Source organism: Suncus etruscus, chromosome 19 (genome assembly GCF_024139225.1).
Source record: "Suncus etruscus isolate mSunEtr1 chromosome 19, mSunEtr1.pri.cur, whole genome shotgun sequence".
Lineage (NCBI taxonomy): Eukaryota > Metazoa > Chordata > Mammalia > Eulipotyphla > Soricidae > Suncus > Suncus etruscus.
This window is the reverse complement of record NC_064866.1, coordinates 12692567-12709488: the sequence shown is the minus strand read 5'-3', so window position 1 is coordinate 12709488 and position 16922 is coordinate 12692567. Positions and strand designations below refer to the sequence as shown.

Sequence of the window (16922 nt, the reverse complement as noted above, 5' to 3'; positions counted from 1 at the left end):
AAATATAACATAGTATATCAATATATTAATATAAATATGTAAAATATAAATATGTAAATATAATATAAATATATAAATAAATGTAATGTATTTATATAAATATAATATATTATATAAATATATTTATATAAATATATAAAAATATAAATATAGGACCGAAGAGATAGCATGGAGGTAAGGCTTTTGTCTTGCATGCAGAAGGACAGTGGTTCGAATCCCAGCATCCCATATAGTCCCCCGAGCCTGCCAGGAGCGATTTCTGAGCATAGAGCCAGGAGGAATCCCTGAGCACTGCCGGGTGTGACCCAAAAACCAAATATATATGTATATATATATATATATGTGTGTGTGTGTGTGTGTGTGTGTGTGTGTGTGTGTGTGTGTGTGTGTATAAAACAGGCAATATAAATACCCAGAGAGCACAGACTTAAGGATACTTGCAAAGTCTCACTCAGGCTGAGTTGTCCCCATCTTTTTGTGTCACTTAAAACAAATTGAGACCAGGAAAGGAAACCTCTTTCTTCCCCCCACCCTCCTAATCTCTCTGCAGCTTTTTCTTTATTTATTTATTAAAAGAAAATAAATCCTATAGTTGACCTAACTGATCATGATACATTTTATTTCAGGGTGACAGAAAGGAAAGTGATTCAAACCTAGAAAGAAAAGAAAAAATTATATATATACATATATATATATAAAGATAAAAAAGAAGAAGGGGAGAGATGCATTAGCAGTTCTGTTTGTGAAAAATTATTGAATCTCTGCAAGTTTTTGAAGGAGAAGGCTTTCCAAAAGTGGATTGGAGGATTGGAGTGGGTCTGAGTAGCTGTCCAATTCTCTCACATGATGGAGTGATGGAGTGGAGAGGAGCCACCAGTCACTAGTTGGACAGACACCACAGTGGAAAGTTCAATCTACCCAAGCAAGACTGCAGGTGGGAGAACAAATATGGGGTTATGGTGACAAAAATGGTTAAAAGCACATACACAGGGACCAGAGAGATAGCACAGTGGTAGGACTTTTTTTTTTGTTTGTTTGTTTTTGGTTTTTGGGCCACACCCTGTGACGCTCAGGGGTTACTCCTGGCTATGTGCTCAGAAGTTGCTCCTGGCTTCTTGGGGGACCATATGGGACGCCGGGGGATCGAACCGCGGTCAGTCCTAGGCTATCGCAGGCAAGGCAGGCACCTTACCTCCAGCGCCACCGCCCGGCCCCAATGTGGTAGGACTTTTTGCCTTGCATGCGGTCAACCCAGGAGGGACCCAGCTTGATTCCTGGCATCCCATATGGTCCCTCAGCCTGCTAGGGGCGATTTCTGAGCACAGAACCAGGAGTAACTCCAGAGCACCTAAGGGTGCGGTCTAAAAATCAATCAATCAATAAATAAAGTTTAAAAACAAAACACCCGGGCCCGGAGAGATAGCACAGCGGCGTTTGCCTTGCAAGCAGCCGATCCAGGACCAAAGGTGGTTGGTTCAAATCCCGGTGTCCCATATGGTTCCCCGTGCCTGCCAGGAGCTATTTCTGAGCAGACAGCCAGGAGTAACCCCTGAGCATCGCCGGGTGTGGCCCAAAAACAAACAAACAAACAAACAAAGCACCCACACACACAAACAGACACACCTGACCATCTAGGAAGAAGACTGTGGGCCAAACCCTGCCCCAACCCTGCCCTGCAAAAGTCTGCTGTTTCCATTACCCAGAATCAATGAATTCCCAATAGCCCCACCTCACTGCCCCTCGAAGATTCCCTTCAGGAACACCAATCTGCCCAAACTTCAGGAACATACCAATTTAACAGAATGGAAAACTAACAACAAGAGCTTACTAATCATCTGTCATTCTATTAATGAACTCATTGGCGATACAATAATTTTCACAAATGTGCTTGGAGTTTTATTTTCCAATAACTTCACTTTCACTAATCTTGAAACAAATGTATTATGATTAACTATGTCAATTATGTGGTGCATTTTCTTTAAATAAAGTAAAAATATATATTTTTTAAAAAGCTCACACATGGGGCCGGAGAGATAGCACAGTGGCGTTTGCCTTGCAAGCAGCCAATCCAGGACCTAAGGTGGTTGGTTCAAGTCCTGGCATCCCATATGGTCCCCCGTGCCTGCCAGGAGCTATTTCTGAGCAGATAGCCAGGACTGACCCCTAAGTGCTGCTGGGTGTAGCCCAAAACAAAAACAAAAACAAAAACAAAAGCTCACACAGGCATGAGATAGCATGGAGGAAGGGTGTTTGCCTTACATGCAGAAGAATGGTGGTTCGAATCTCGGCATCCCATATGGTCCCCTGAGCTTGCCAGGAGCGATTTCTGAGCATAGAGCCAGGAGTAGCTCCTGAGTACTGCCGTATGTGTCCCAAAACCAAAAAAAAAAAAAAAAATTCTAGACAGTCAATATTAATAAGCTTCTAGAATAACCTACCTCTAGGACTGCTCCAATACCAGCATATTAACTTCTTACATATTTAAGCTCTCAAATAGCAACAGCACAAGTTAAATAAACTAGAAGAAGAAGAAGAAGAAGAAGAAGAAGAAGAAGAAGAAGAAGAAGAAGAAGAAGAAGAAGAAGAAGAAGAAGAAGAAGAAGAAGAAGAAGAAGAAACTGGGAAAGGGAGTTGAGCCAATGGGAAGACAGACCTCAGAGAAACTCAGATTCAGTTTCACAAACATGTCAAGAGTACCTGCGAAAGGCACCTCCATACAGACAGACCCTGGATGGCAGAGTTGCATGGCTAGACCCCAGAAGTGCTTCTGCAGCCCAGCTCAAGATTCCCCCCTGAGAGTAGGTGATGCAGTGGGGGTGGGAGTGTCCTCCCTCTGCTCCCAGGCTGTCTTTTCTATTGCCCCCCCCCCAATCATCCTCAGAGTGTTGGGGAGAGAGAGAAGGTGTAGAGCCCAAAAGTAATTAGGACAATTAGGAATATGTTGTTTTACAGTAATTAGCAGGGAAAGGCTTGCCCAAGGCAAAAGTTGGGTTCACTGACTGGGTCACTAGCAAGATGCAAGACGACAAAAAGAGAGAAAGCAAGCGCATGGAGATCTTTGCTTCAGCACTCCAGTTGTTCAAGAGAGCAACTCTTAACTACTTATGAGTGGGTGGACTTGAACTGACATCTGTCGGATGTCAGTTGTTGGAACTGCACCGTGAAGCTGAAATTTCTCCATTTACAGCCAGGCTCTTGTTTATAGTAAACCTAACCGGGTTTGGACCAGGATGAAAGATAGCAGGTAGATTTAAATATGTCCAAGTCGGGCCAGAGAGATAGCATGGGGGTAGGGCATTTGCCTTGCATGCAGAAGGATGGTGGTTTGAATTCCGGCATCCCATATGGTCCCCCGAGCCTGCCAAAAGCGATTTCTGAGCATAGAGCCAGGAGGAACCCCTGAGCGCTGCCAGGTGGGAATCAAAAAACAATATATATGTCCAAGTCTACGCCTCTTTGGCCCTTGGCCCATGCCATTTGCCCCAGCTCCCTTAGCTTAGTCTCTCTGAGTTTGCCAGAGAGCTATAAGTCTTCTGAGGTGGATGGAGTGGAGAAGGCAGATGTTTAGAGCTGAAAATCTCAGCTCAGGTGTTTCTTTTTTTTTTTTTTTTTTTTGGTTTTTGGGCCACACCCGGTAACGCTCAGGGGTTACTCCTGGCTATGTGCTCAGAAGTTGCTCCTGGCTTGGGGGACCATATGGGATACCGGGGGATCGAACCGAGGTCCGTCCAAGGCTAGCGCAGGCAAGGCAGGCACCTTACCTTTAGCGCCACCGCCTGGCCCCTGCTCAGGTGTTTCTAAGCACTCCTAGAAGAGTCTGGAATTCTCTCTCTCTCTCTCTCTCTCTCTCTCTCTCTCTCTCTGTGTGTCTCTGTCTCTGTCTCTCTCTCTGTCTCTCTGTCTCTCTGTCTGTCTGTCTGTCTGTCTGTCTGTCTGTCTGTCTGTCTCTCTCTCTCTCTCTCTCTCTCTCTCTGCTTGAGCTATGGTTTTGAATCTGTCCCCTTGGCTCTATGTGACCCCAAAACAAAAACAAAAACAAAAAAAAGAAGAAGAAAAAGAAAGAAAAATTAAAAATACAACAGTAAGCACATTTAAAATGTATCTCCAATGGAGTCATTAATACAATGGCAAATGGTTTAGTAAGCTCTTGTTATTAGCTGTTAAATTGTTAACATTAAACTGTTAACATCCTGTTAAATTGGTGTGGTCCTTTAGGGATGACAGCATCAAACAAATAAAGTTGTCCAGAAATTCAAGCCGGCCCAGCTAGCGGGGCGACGGAGTCAACACTGTCAGAGCCATGGTCCAGATGGTGCGGAATCTCGCCGAGAAGGGCCCAGCGCTCATCAGCGCTGCTGTGACTTACTCGAAACCTCTATTGGTCACATTTTTACAATATGCCAAGTTGAGCTGGTGCCTCCAACCCCCGCTGAGATCCCAACAGCTATTCAGAGCTTGAAGAAAATAGTCAATAGTGCTAAAACAGGGAGCTTTAAACATCTGACGGTTAAGGAAGCTCTGCTGAATGGTTTGGTGGCCACAGAGGTGTGGATGTGGTTTTACGTTGGCAAGATCATTGGGAAGCGGAGCCTCATTGGCTACAACGTTTGAGGACCGAAATAACAACTGGCTTGCTGGTGTGTTCCTGTCATGTGTATCAGACTATTTGAATAAAATAAAATAAAAGTTGTCCAGAAATTCAAAGTACTGATTACTATGACTTCAAAAGGAACATACTCAGCTACCAGGAATCTTAGAAGAAGGAAGATACTGGGGGAGGGCGCCTGCACTTGCTCCAAAAAGCCCTGGTGAATTCACGTCCAAAAGTCACATACCTAAAATGTAGTCAGATCCATGTCCCCATAGGGAACCATACAGGGTCAATGATGAGGCAGGCCATCGGAGAAATGGTGATTCTGGGTGATGGATGCAGCAATTATGGCCCCAACCCAGCCTATCTGGAGTGTGGACAGATAGATGTCCCTAAAGGGCCACAGGGAAACATGAACCAATACTTTTTTATATTATTTTATTTTGGGCCACACCTGGTGAAACTCAGGGGTTGGTTATTCCTGACTATGTGCTCAGAAATCGCTCCTGTCTTGGGAGACCATATGGGACTCCGGGGGATCAAACCAGGTCTGTCCTGGATCAGCCACATGCAAGGCAAATGCCCTACCGCTGTGCCATCGCTCCAGCCCCAAACCAATACTTTTATGCTCCTGACAAAACTTCTTAGCCTATGATACTAAATATAGTCAGGACAAGAGGAATTTATCTTAGAGATGAAGAAGACTAGCGAGTTGGCAACAAAGTTAGATCATATTCTGGCCATTTGTAAGATCAAGAAAATGGCATGAAAAAAATAAAATCAAGGATCCTCATCTCAGTGCAGGGCTCAGTGGAGTGACCTGAGGCAAGTCGAAGTCTTATTAACCATATGGTTCTGTTGCAATTCTTTCTGCTGGAACTGAGGCTGAGTCTTTGGACTTCAGTCTTGTCCACCGAATAAAGCTAATATTTCCACAAGCCTGACTGTCTGCGAGCTGTTTACCCACCGTTTCACCTCAGAACCGTCGGCTAGACAGGGTGACAGACGCGTGCTCCGAGCTGAAGGGGAAAGACCTCATCCTCCATCCCTCCATCAGTCAACCTCTTCAGGGGCTGACTTGCAACATGGTTCCAGCAAGACTTTGAGTGAAACCGATGTCAAGTTCTAAAATGCAGCCATGCTCTGCAGGCACTTGCTAGGTCCTTGCCCCATCAGAAGGCCAGCATGCCCACATGACCAGGCAGGGTGGGTGCACTCTCTCCTCTGCAGCATAGGTGGAGTGTTAGGGCAAGGGCAGCCTTCCAGTTCTTTGTTTTAAAGAGTTTAAGTGGTAGAGAATAAGCCTGTTGCTATGGTTATATAAACATGGGTAAATAAATATTCCTGGGCTAAGCATGGGAGTGGGGGACATGATTCATTTTTGAAGAGAAAGCAAACTTCAGCCCGGAGGTAGAAGGAGATGGTGTCCCTTCTAGAAAGTAAATCATCCAAAGGGCTTACAATCAGTTAGGAAGATGCTTTTTCCAATGCCACCCAGAGCTTGGGGTGGAACCTCAGCAGGTATCTGCTAAGGATCAGTTTATGGTGGTTATTTGCTCAAAGGAGAGGGTGCAGTTTCTGGAACTATGCTTAAGGGTATCAAACTCCTGGTTTTTTTTTTCACCCTAATTGGGGGTTGGGGGGGTGTGGACCTCTCTGTCACTCTGCCAGAGCCTGAGGGTCCTGGCACCGATGCTGAGCTCCCAGGGAGAGGCAGAACTAGCTGTGTCCCAACAGAACTCAGAGTAGAAAGACTGCTTTTCTCCTGGAACCAGATATTGAGGTCCCCAGGTGGGGCCCCATGCCAACCAAGCCCCAGCCAGCTCTGAAAGATATACCCCAGAGGGGAGGCACTCTCTGGCAGTAGTCACTGTCAGCAGGCTTTGGGATCTCCTGACATGTAGCAGGAGGTATGAAGACATGCACACATGAGGTCTGGAAACCTCATCATCCATCCAAGGGAGGAGTTCTGTCCCCATTGTCCTCCATTGTCCTCAGGCCTTCACCCTCAGGACAGAAAAGAGCTGTTCTCCCAGCCCTTATCACACACACCCCAACACATATACTGGTGAGCATCAACAGGAAAGGCTGAGCCTAGAGATAAACACGTACTGTTGGAATGTGGAATAATAATAAAATAATAATAACTATAATGTAGGTTCTCTTTCCCGGTGGGCCTAGCCTGACAAATCTAAGGGCACTGAGCCTATTAGGCTAGATATCTGTAGCAACACAGGGAACATGGGGAAGAGTTGCTCCAAGGGCTAGCCCTTCTGGAAAGAATCTAAGCCCACCAGGAGCAATGCCTGAGTGTAGAGCCTGGACTAAGTCTTAAGCGCTGCATGTATAGTCCTCAAGCAAACAAAGCAAAAGAAATCTAGGTCAGAGAGAAAGAGAGAGAGAGACAGAGACAGAGAGACACAGAGAGAGAGACAGAGAGAAAGTATAGAGATAAAAGCACTCATCTTGAACTCTGGTTTGATCCCTGCATTACATGCAGTCCCCCAAGCACAGTCAGGAATCACTTTTGAGCATAGAGCTAGAATAGTCTCTAAACAACCTTGGTGTTATCCAAATCCCTCAAAAAAAAAAAAAGGGGGGGGGTGGAATGGGGCTGGAGCAATAGCACAGCAGTAAGGCATTTGCTTTGCATGTGGCCAACACAGGTTGGATCCTGGTTTGAATCCCAGCATCCCATATGGTCCTCGAACGTGCCAAGAGCAACTTCTGAGCACAGAGCCAGGAGCAACTCCTGGGCTCCGCCAGGTGTGACCCAAACACCAAATAAAAAAGAGGGTAGGGGAAGAGCTGTACTCTGAGCTCTCATGATACCTTCCTTGGTCAACCCTGTGCAGAGTACTGGGATCCTCTGCCTTTATATTCCCACTTCCAGGGAACACAGAACAGGGGTACCATGGCCTACATGTTAGGAGGTCTCCATAAAGAAAGAGGGACTTTAGGCTTCCATAGAAAACTCTTTGGACTAGGGAAAGGAGTAAAAGACTCATCAGAAAGATCTTGTTGGCCTTAAGTGTCTTCAAGCATGTTGCTTTCTTCATGTAAAGGGAGAGCCACTGAGGTCCAAAAGGATGGGTCTGAATGGTCATGGAATAAGGTAATTTCAAGGTCTCCTTGAAAGTTTGCAGGAAGCAGGAGGAATGTGTGCAGAAATGGAAAAGATGTCACAGGCTTACTGCTTCTTTGATATACAGTACTAACTTGCCACGCTCTCTCTTCTATGGGTGCTTGGTGGAGGGAACCATATGGAAAGTGAGAATAAAGGTATTGGATTTTGAAGAAACCTCATCTATGGTAGTGGAAGCCTCATACCCCAATCCTGAGGGGATTGGGGAATGCGGATCTGGAAGCAACGCTGACACAGGAAATAATCTCCATAGGTTAGGGAGATAAAACAGGTCCAGGAACTTCCACCACAAGCTATATGCAAGCAGGCAAAAGGGTACCAGCAGGCAGACAGGCTAGCTGTGGGACCCAAACTGGAAGGAGTCTCTCTGATCCGAGGCCTTTATTGGGAAGAGTAGGACTGCTCCCATGGGTGGAGAACAATCCAGAAGTTCTTCCTGCCCAGAAGAAACAAGCACATGCAAAGAAAAAAAATCCTGATTAGAGTAGAAAACCGGTTACTCCAATAATGTATGCTTAGGCTCCCAGGATCACCCAGCAGAATTTCAGGAAAAAAATGAGATGAGTTCAAATAGTTAACAATGAATTTGGTAGTTGCTCAGTAGTTGCTGAGCCTGATTTGGAGTTATTTGCAGCTGGGCCCAAAGCTTGGGGTGTTGAAGGAATCCAACCCCAAGTGAATGGGCCTGGAGCAGAGGTGCCACAAGGATTAAGAAAAGAAGACAGACATGATCTAGAATGGCATGGAGTCAGGGGCCTCCCGGCCTTGTGGACTGAGGGCCCAGATTGTCTTCCACATAGGATATTGGGTTTTTGGTCACACCTGCTAGAGCTCAGGGGTTACTCCTGGCTCTGCACTCAGAAATCGCTCCTGGCAGTCAGGGGGGACCATGTGGGATGCCTGAATTTGAACCACTGTCCTTCCTGGATTGGCTGCATGTAAGTCAAACACCTTACCACTGTGCTATCTCTTTAGCCTCCCAAGTTTAGAGTCAATCAACATGGGAGGGAGGGCAGAAGTTGTTAACAAACAAAAGTACCTAGCTAATGCTAATCAAGCCTAAGTTGGTCTTTATATCGCAAAAGAGGTGAGTGAAGAGAAGTGGAAACAAGGGCAAAATCTTTGTGGATTGTTCTCTTTGGGAGAGATGGCAGACAAAAGAGTAAATACAGGATCTCATCAGCAAAATTCTTTGCTGATGCCTGAGTTCAGGTAATTCAAATTAAGTCCTTAAATCATCTCTTTCCATCACTCTCTCTCCAAAGTCTATCAACTGTTTAGTTAAACTTATTTATTTCTTGGATGTCTTCCGATTCAGAGTGTCTTGGCAGTATTGCTACTTGGGAGATTCTATAGCTCATATATCCATTTGTTTTTGTTTTTGGTTTTGTTTTTGGTTTTTGGATCACACCCAGCAGTGCTAAGGGGTTACTCCTGGCTCTATGCTCAGAAATTGCTCCTGGCAGGCTCTGCAGACCATATGGGATGCTGGGATTCGAACTACTGTCCTTCTGCATGCAAGGCAAAAGCCTTACCTCTGTGCTATCTCTCCGGGCCCCATATATCCTTTTTATTTGTTTGTTTTTTTGTTTTTTCGGCCACACCCGTTTGATGCTCAGGGGTCACTCCTGGCTAAGCACTCAGAAATTACCCCTGGCTTGGGGGGACCCTATGGGACGCCGGGGGATTGAACCGTGGTCCTTCCTTGGCTAGCGCTTGCAAGGCAGACACCTTACCTCTAGCGCCACCTCACTGGCCCCCATATATCCATTTGTATATCCATACTCATATGTCCCTTTTTCATATATTTGTTGAAATAACTCATTTTACTACATATGACCCGGCCTTCTTGACCAGATTCTGGTCATCTGTAAGCAAGGCTGGAGATTGGCAATCTGCCAAGGAAACTCTCCTTAGCAAGATAAAAAAGAGGCTCCTACTTTTCCTCCTGAGGCCCTGGGGTACAGGAAAGCAAAAGTCTGTCCCTCAGGTTTGCCTTTCTTTCTACACATCTGCTTCCTCTGGGCGGTGCTGAACCCTATGACAAAGGCCAGGATACTGTCAAAACTCCCTTCACTGAACCTTGGGTCCAGGATGTGAGGTTTCAGCCCTGAGCCTTTTGCGGTAATTACTGATCTGTGAAAGTTTCGGCTTGTGTAGGCTGGGAGGCTAAGATTGTCCTTTCTTTTTTTGTTTTTGTTTTTGTTTTCGGGCCACACCCAGTAATGCTCAGGGGTTACTCCTGGCTATGCGCTCAGAAGTTGCTCCTGGCTTGGGGAGGGGATCGAACCGCGATCCGTCCAAGGCTAGAGCAGGCAAGGCAGGCACCTTACCTCTAGCACCACCGCCCGGCCCCTAAGATTGTCCTTTCACCAACAGTCTATTAAGGGTGTCCTGAGGAAGATGGGGAACCAAGCTGGGAATCTTTGTCCTCACTCACCCAATGGAGAGGCATACTGAAAAAGGGTAAATTGGGAGTCGGACAGATAGCATGGAGGTAAGGCACTTGCCTTTCATGCAGAAGGACGGTGGTTCAAATCCGGCATCCCATATGGTCCCCTGTGCCCACCAGGGGCTATTTCTGAGCATAAAGCCAGGAGGAACCCCTGAGTGCTGCTGGGCGTGACCCAAAAAGAAAAAAAAAGAGGGGGGGAGCTGCAGAAACAAAAGACTTAAGAGTCTTTCCTGCCCCCACCTCGCCCTGCCTTTGGACAGGTTTTCTTTGCTCTGATGACTTCCTATGAATCATCATCCATAGAAAGAGATGGAGGCAATGGAGAATGAATAATGAGTCCCCCAAATGGTCTTTTGTGTCCTGCAGGGCTTCGGAAAGAACTTGTTTTAATCTTCTTGACTTAGAATCATAAAATATGTGGAGCTGAAAAATGCCTTTAAGATAATCAGGGAACAGCGAGTGAGCCTCATGAAAAGACCAAAAATCAAGATATGAAAATAGATCCATAAAGTCAAATCACTACAAACAGCTAATGTCCACCACAGGCTTTCTTAGTGCAAGGCTGCAGCTCTTCTTCCTGAGCCTAAAGGTTCTTTCTTTCTCTGCAAGAAAGGAGGAAGAGGAGTAGCTGACTACCTCCAGCTTGTCTTTAGTTTTTGGGTCACACCTGGCAGCGCTCAGGGGTTGCTCCTGGCTCTACGCTCAGAAATCACTCCTGGCAGGCACGGGGAGACCATATAGGATGCCGGCATTCAAACCACTGTCCTTCTGCATGCAAGGCAAATGCCTTACCTCCATGCATTCTCTCTGGCCCCCAGCTTGTCTTTGGAGCTTTCACCCACAATCTGTCAGTCCTCCTCGTGTTCTGGGGAACAGGTAATTTAAACTCTTTGGCTCTCATTTTCTTTTCTCTCGTTGCTAGTATTGTAAAACTCTAATGGGCTGGATATTTCTTGCCCTAGCATGAGATATTATAAGTGAGAAGCGTCTGTGCAAACGTGTTAAGTGATTTGCCCTAGATCACCCAGCTTGCTAATAGCAGAACAAGCTCAGAAACACCTAAGCCAGTGCCATCACCCGCACCCCAACCCCAGGCCATTCCTCCTTCAGTTCCACCACACCCTGGCAAGTGTTTCTCTAGGAATCCAGCTCCTTGCCCTGGTGCATGTATTCTCTGATTTCATTTTATTTTATTTTTGTTTTTTGGGCCACACCCAGTGACACTCAGGGGTTACTCCTGGTTATGCGCTCAGAAATCGCTCCTGGCTTGGGGGATCATGTGGGATGCCGAGGATAGAACTGTGGTTCTTCCTAGGTCAGCCATGTGCAAGGCAAATGCACTACCGCTTGCGCCACCACTCCGGCCCCTGTTCTCTGATTTTAGAGAGGTTGATTGGAGATGTTTGGATTGGTGGTGGCCTACTACAACACTAACAATAAGTTTAGGAAACTCTTGGTATTTATCTAGTACCTTTGGTTTTCTTGTCGGCTTTTATCTCTTTCCAGGCATCGGGCTGGCAATCAAAATCCATTGGCAAGTTTTTGGGGAGACAATTCATAGTCTGGGACACTTTGTGTGCGGGAGTCCTAGGTTTGATCCTTAGTATCTTGTGTTCTCTGGAATACCTCTGGAAGAAGTCCCAGGGATTTTCTGGGTAAAATAAAACAAGCCAAAAAATTCCACTTGGAAATCAGGGAGAAAGAACCCCAGTGGCGCTAAGGGGTTTCTCTTGGCTCAGCACTTAGAAATCGCCCATGGCTGGCATGGGGGACATATGGAATGCTGGGATTCAAACCACCATCTGTCCTGGATCCGCTGCATGCAAGGCAAACACCCTACTGCTGTCCTATCTCTCCAGCCCAGGGAGAAAGAACTTGGTGATGGGTCAGAGCAGTGGTGCAGCAGTAGGGTGTTTGCTTTGTACACAGCTGACCTAGGACAGACTGAAGTTCAATCCTTGGTGTCCATTATGGTCCCCCAAGCCAGGAGCAATTTCTGAGCCCCCGCGCATCACTGGGTGTGCCCCGTCCCCCCAAAAAAACTTGGTGAGCTCATGACTGGCATGGCCTTAACATACTCTCCTGGTGTCTGGTTTGGCCAGAGTATTCTCAATTCTCACCACTTGGGTTTGACTCTCTCACTTCCTTCCCAGGGAACAGTCATGAGGTTGTTCCTCTTGCTTCTTCTGTCCTTTGTTCCCTGCAGCTGATCACTGGCTTGTGGGTAAGGAACATGTCTGTGTCTAGCAGAATTCCATCTGCAGCATCTCCTCTGGTATCTCCTGCCTGCTACAGCTGGGGAGATGGGAGAGGGGTGGAGTCAGCAAATAATTCTGTGGCATGTCTGAAACCGAGGCCTCCCTCTTCTCAGCAGTGGTACATATTCCCATGTGTGTCTATGTGTGTGCGCTTGTGTGGCTCAGGCATGCTAAAATGGGCTCTCACCTGCTGGGGAGTCCAAAATTAGCTAGGGCAGGTGAGGAAGTCAGTGACAGGTGAGAAAGCCAGCAGGTAACAGGATTTTCTTCCTAATGCCATTTATTGTTGTTGCTAAGAATTCCTCCTTCTCTCCCCCTGTGTCTCTCCCTTGAACGGTAAGTAAGAGACTGGAAAGGGCCAGAGTGGTGGTGCAAGCAGTAGGGCGTTTGCCTTGCATGTGCTAACCTAGGATGGACTGCGGTTCGATCCCCCGGGGTCCCATATGGTCCCCTAAGACAGGAGCAATTTCTGAGCACAGAGCCAAAGAATAACCCCTGAGCATCACTGGGTATGGCCCAAAAACCAAAATAAAAGAGAGAGAGAGAGAGAGAGAGAGAGAGAGAGACAGAGACAGAGACAGAGAGAGAGACAGAGACAGAGAGACAGAGAGAGACAGAGAGAGACAGAGAGAGACAGAGAGAGAGACAGAGAGAGACAGAGACAGAGAGAGAGAAAGAGAGAGAGACAGACAGACAGACAGACAGACAGACAGAGAGAGACAGACAGACAGAGAGAGAGACAGAAAGACAGAGAGACAGAGAGACAGAGACAGAGAGACAGAGAGAGATTCACTTGAATGTGAGATGCACAAATCTGCCTAGTTGGTGGGGGAACTGCCCCTCTACCTGACTCCAGCTAGTTCTCAAATTGCTCTGGGCCTCAGTTTCTCATTGCTTTTTGTTTGTTTTTTTGTTTGTTTGTTTGTTTTGTTTTGTTTTTGTTGTTGTTGTTTTGTTTTGGCCACACTCGGCAGTGCTCTGGGGTTACTCCTAGCTGTCTGCTCAGAAATAGCTCCTGGCAGGCACGGGGGACCATATGGGACACCGGGATTCGAACCAACCACCTTAGGTCCTGGATCAGCTGCTTGCAAGGCAAACGCCGCTGTGCTATCTCTCGGGGTCCAGTTTCTCTCATTGTAACGTGGTGGTGCGGGGGTGGAGTACTTCCATTGCTTCTGTTTGTTGTGACGTGCACCTCACACAGGCCCTTTGAAATGTCAGGAGTTTGGTTTGCCTGTCCGGGGAATTCTCACAATTCCCCGGCAGCAGGACTGGCGGCTTCACAGAGGCGGCATCTGGGGCCTTGCATGGCCTCTCCTGAGGCTTGGTGACTGCTCTGAGTCATCTGATCCGCCTTGCACCTCAGAACCTGGCCTCCCCTGCCCCCACAGAGGCTACCATCTCACAGCCCTCTCTCAGCTGCTCCAGGGCCTGTCGTTTTTAATCTGACAAGGTTGCAGGAGAGGCTTGATGTAATCAAACCCCTGGCTGTATCCATCCCGCTCAAAGGCCCTCTGTCACCACCAGGGCTTAGATTAGATGGTGACAATGAATTCTCTGCCTTCCTCCCCCCTCATTCTCCCTCCCTGGAGGGGAGGCCAGGGCAGGGCTCCAGGACCTAAGAATAGACACAGGATATAAGGAGCAGAGCCATGCTCTGGCCCCACAAAGCCCCTCTCCTGCCTTACATGGCTTTGTTCAAGGCTTTCTTCGTCAAGGGCTGAAGTGTAAGGGACTAGAATATTTGAACCCTGAGCAGGCCTTGGAAGGGTTCAAGGTCACCTGAGGACAGAACAGTGGCATTTGAACCATCATTGATGGCCCTTGAGATAAAAGTTATCTTCCTCCTTATCTGCAAACCTGAGACACACAGGCCTCTTAGGGATGCATTGTAGGTCATCTGCCTGTTAAACCTATCTCTTTTTATTTTATCACACCTGGCAGCACTCAGGGGTCACTCCTGGCTCTATGCTCAGAAATCGCTCCTGGCAGGCTCGGGGGACCATATGGGATACCAGGATTCGAACCACCACTGTCCCTCTTCATGCAAGGCAAACGCCCCACCTTCATGCTATTTCTCCCATTCTAAACTTTTCTTTAATAGAGGCTGCAACCAGCCATGCTTGAGGGTTTTGTGGTGCTGGGATCAAATTCAGGACCCTGTGGTTATTATATTGTTCCCTACTCTTCCGGCCACCTCCTCTGTGGTCTCTAGACCCACACAGATGAAATCTAATTTTTGTGTTCTTGTGTCTCTGTTCTTGGCATAAAAATGGAGGGGGAGGTACCTGAGCTGGCCATTCGAGGGACGTGGTACAAATCTGGGGGACATGGGGCTGTGTCCAGGGCTCAGAGCAAATGGTGGGGGTTAGTAGGAATACTTGGGGGTTCAGGGAGCTCAGAGTTTTGGAACACATCTCTTTGCCCTTAGATTTGTTTTAGTTTTCCTCCTTTCCACAACAGCAGGGGTGGGGTGGGGTTTTCGAGGAAGACACACAAAGAACTCTGCAAGGAGCCCTCTTAGAGTGACAAGACTTTTTTTTTCTTTTGCTCATTTGTGTCACGTTCTTCCAGGGGGTTGGGGAACTGACAGGAGCATCCCCGCCCCCCAATCTCCTCTTTGAGATCTCTCCCTGTCATTTTTCTCTCACTCAGATATCCCACCAACACCAGACCCCACTGCCATCCGCAGGCGCTTATATGACAGCACCAAAGTGAATCCCTCCAATGCATATTCTATGGAGTCTATCTCATGGCTGCTGACAGCTGCTGTAATCAATTAAATTTCACGTCTCCAATAGGCGGAGATGCCATGAACCTCCCTACCCAATACATCACAGGCCCCAAGTTATTGTTAAATGTTCCCCATCCATCTCCTATAAACTCTCTGCCAACAGATCTAGCTATTTATTATCCTGCTTGGTTGGACAAGAGTGAAGGCCGGGGTCCCCTTCCCTCCAAGAAAGAGCATACACGATTCTTTCCTCCTTAAAAACTGAGACTGGTGTGTGTGTGTGTGTGTGTGTGTGTGTGTGTGTGTGTGTGTGTGTGTGTGTGTGTGTGTGTGTGCATATTGACTTCCAAACCTAGACAGGAAGTAATTCCTGAATACAGAACCAGGAATAAGCCCTGAGCACTTCAGGTGTGGTCCACTCTCTGCCCTCGTCCAAAACAAACAAACAAATGAATAAACCTCCAACAAAACAAAAGGCTGAGGCTGTGATAGAAAATGAAGCAATGAATCATTTCTTCTGATGGTCAGGGGGAGACTGGTCTAGAAAGGCAACACTCAGGTCTTTGCTGCTGCTTTTCTTTGCATTCCTTTTATTTTTAAACATTGTCACTGTGAAATATAGTTAGCTATATGCAAAAACATATATGCCTATAATTAGATATATGCATATAGTTAGTTACATGCAAAAAGAAGTTATTCATAAGGGGGTTTTAGGCACAAGGGCAAACAAAGTTTCAACACCAATCTCTTCACAAGTGTTTACTTTCTTCTACCACTACTCATCCATCCCCATTTGCCTCTCTCATACCAGTATGCTTTTATGAGAAGTACTTTATATTATAATATATATACATAAATACATATAGGTACGTGTGTTTGCACTGGGGTTTACAGCAGTGCTGCTGATAGGATTTCATATATAACACTGTACAACCTTTCAACACCACTTCCTCCCCTTGGTTGAATACTTCCTTTCACCCCAGTCATGACTCTCTCCCTGAATACTGGTTCTTACATCTTTGTTTTTATTGTCCTTGGGTATTCTACCATTATGTTTTGTTATATACAAAATATGAGAGAAATCATTCTGTGTTGGTCTCTTTTCCTCTGACTACAGCATGATACTCCCCAGGTCCCTCTGTATAGCAATTGCATGACTTTATTTTTTCTATGGCTGAATAGTATTATATACATATTATCTCTTATATGTACCATTGTTTCTTTATTCATTCATATCTTCTTAGACACTTCAAGATGTTGATTATTGTGGATAGCAATAAGGAGCATAGGGGCACAACTATCATTTTCTGCATTTTTTTTTGGGCCCTTGGAGTATATTGTAAGGATTATAGTGGAGTTGCTGGATCAAATGAAAGATTAATTCCTAGATATTTGGGGGCTGTCATATTGTTTTCAAGAAAGGCTAAACCAGAAAAAACATGCATAAAACAGAGAATTACAGACAAATATCCCTGCTGAACATAGATTGAAAGATCCTCATCAAAATACTAGCAAATAGAATCCAGTAACTCATCAAAAACTCATATACTGGGCCGGGCGGTGGCGCTAAAGGTAAGGTGCCTGCCTTGCCTGCGCTAGCCTTGGACGGACCGCGGTTCGATCCCCCGGTGTCCCATATGGTCCCCCAAGCCAGGAGCGACTTCTGAGCGCATAGCCAGGAGTAACCCCTGAGCATCACCGGGTGTGGCCCAAAAACCAAAAAACAAAAAAAAAAAACA

The 16922-nt window shown here is 46.4% G+C and overlaps 1 protein-coding gene and 1 pseudogene across 1 annotated transcript in view; one reads left to right on the top strand and one right to left on the bottom strand.

Moving 5' to 3' along the window:
• Nucleotides 1-16922, bottom strand: part of ABCD3 (ATP binding cassette subfamily D member 3) — a 544096-nt gene that overhangs the window by 515436 nt on the left and 11738 nt on the right. The window lies entirely within an intron of this gene.
• Nucleotides 4262-4664, top strand: LOC125997393 (ATP synthase subunit g, mitochondrial-like; annotated as a pseudogene).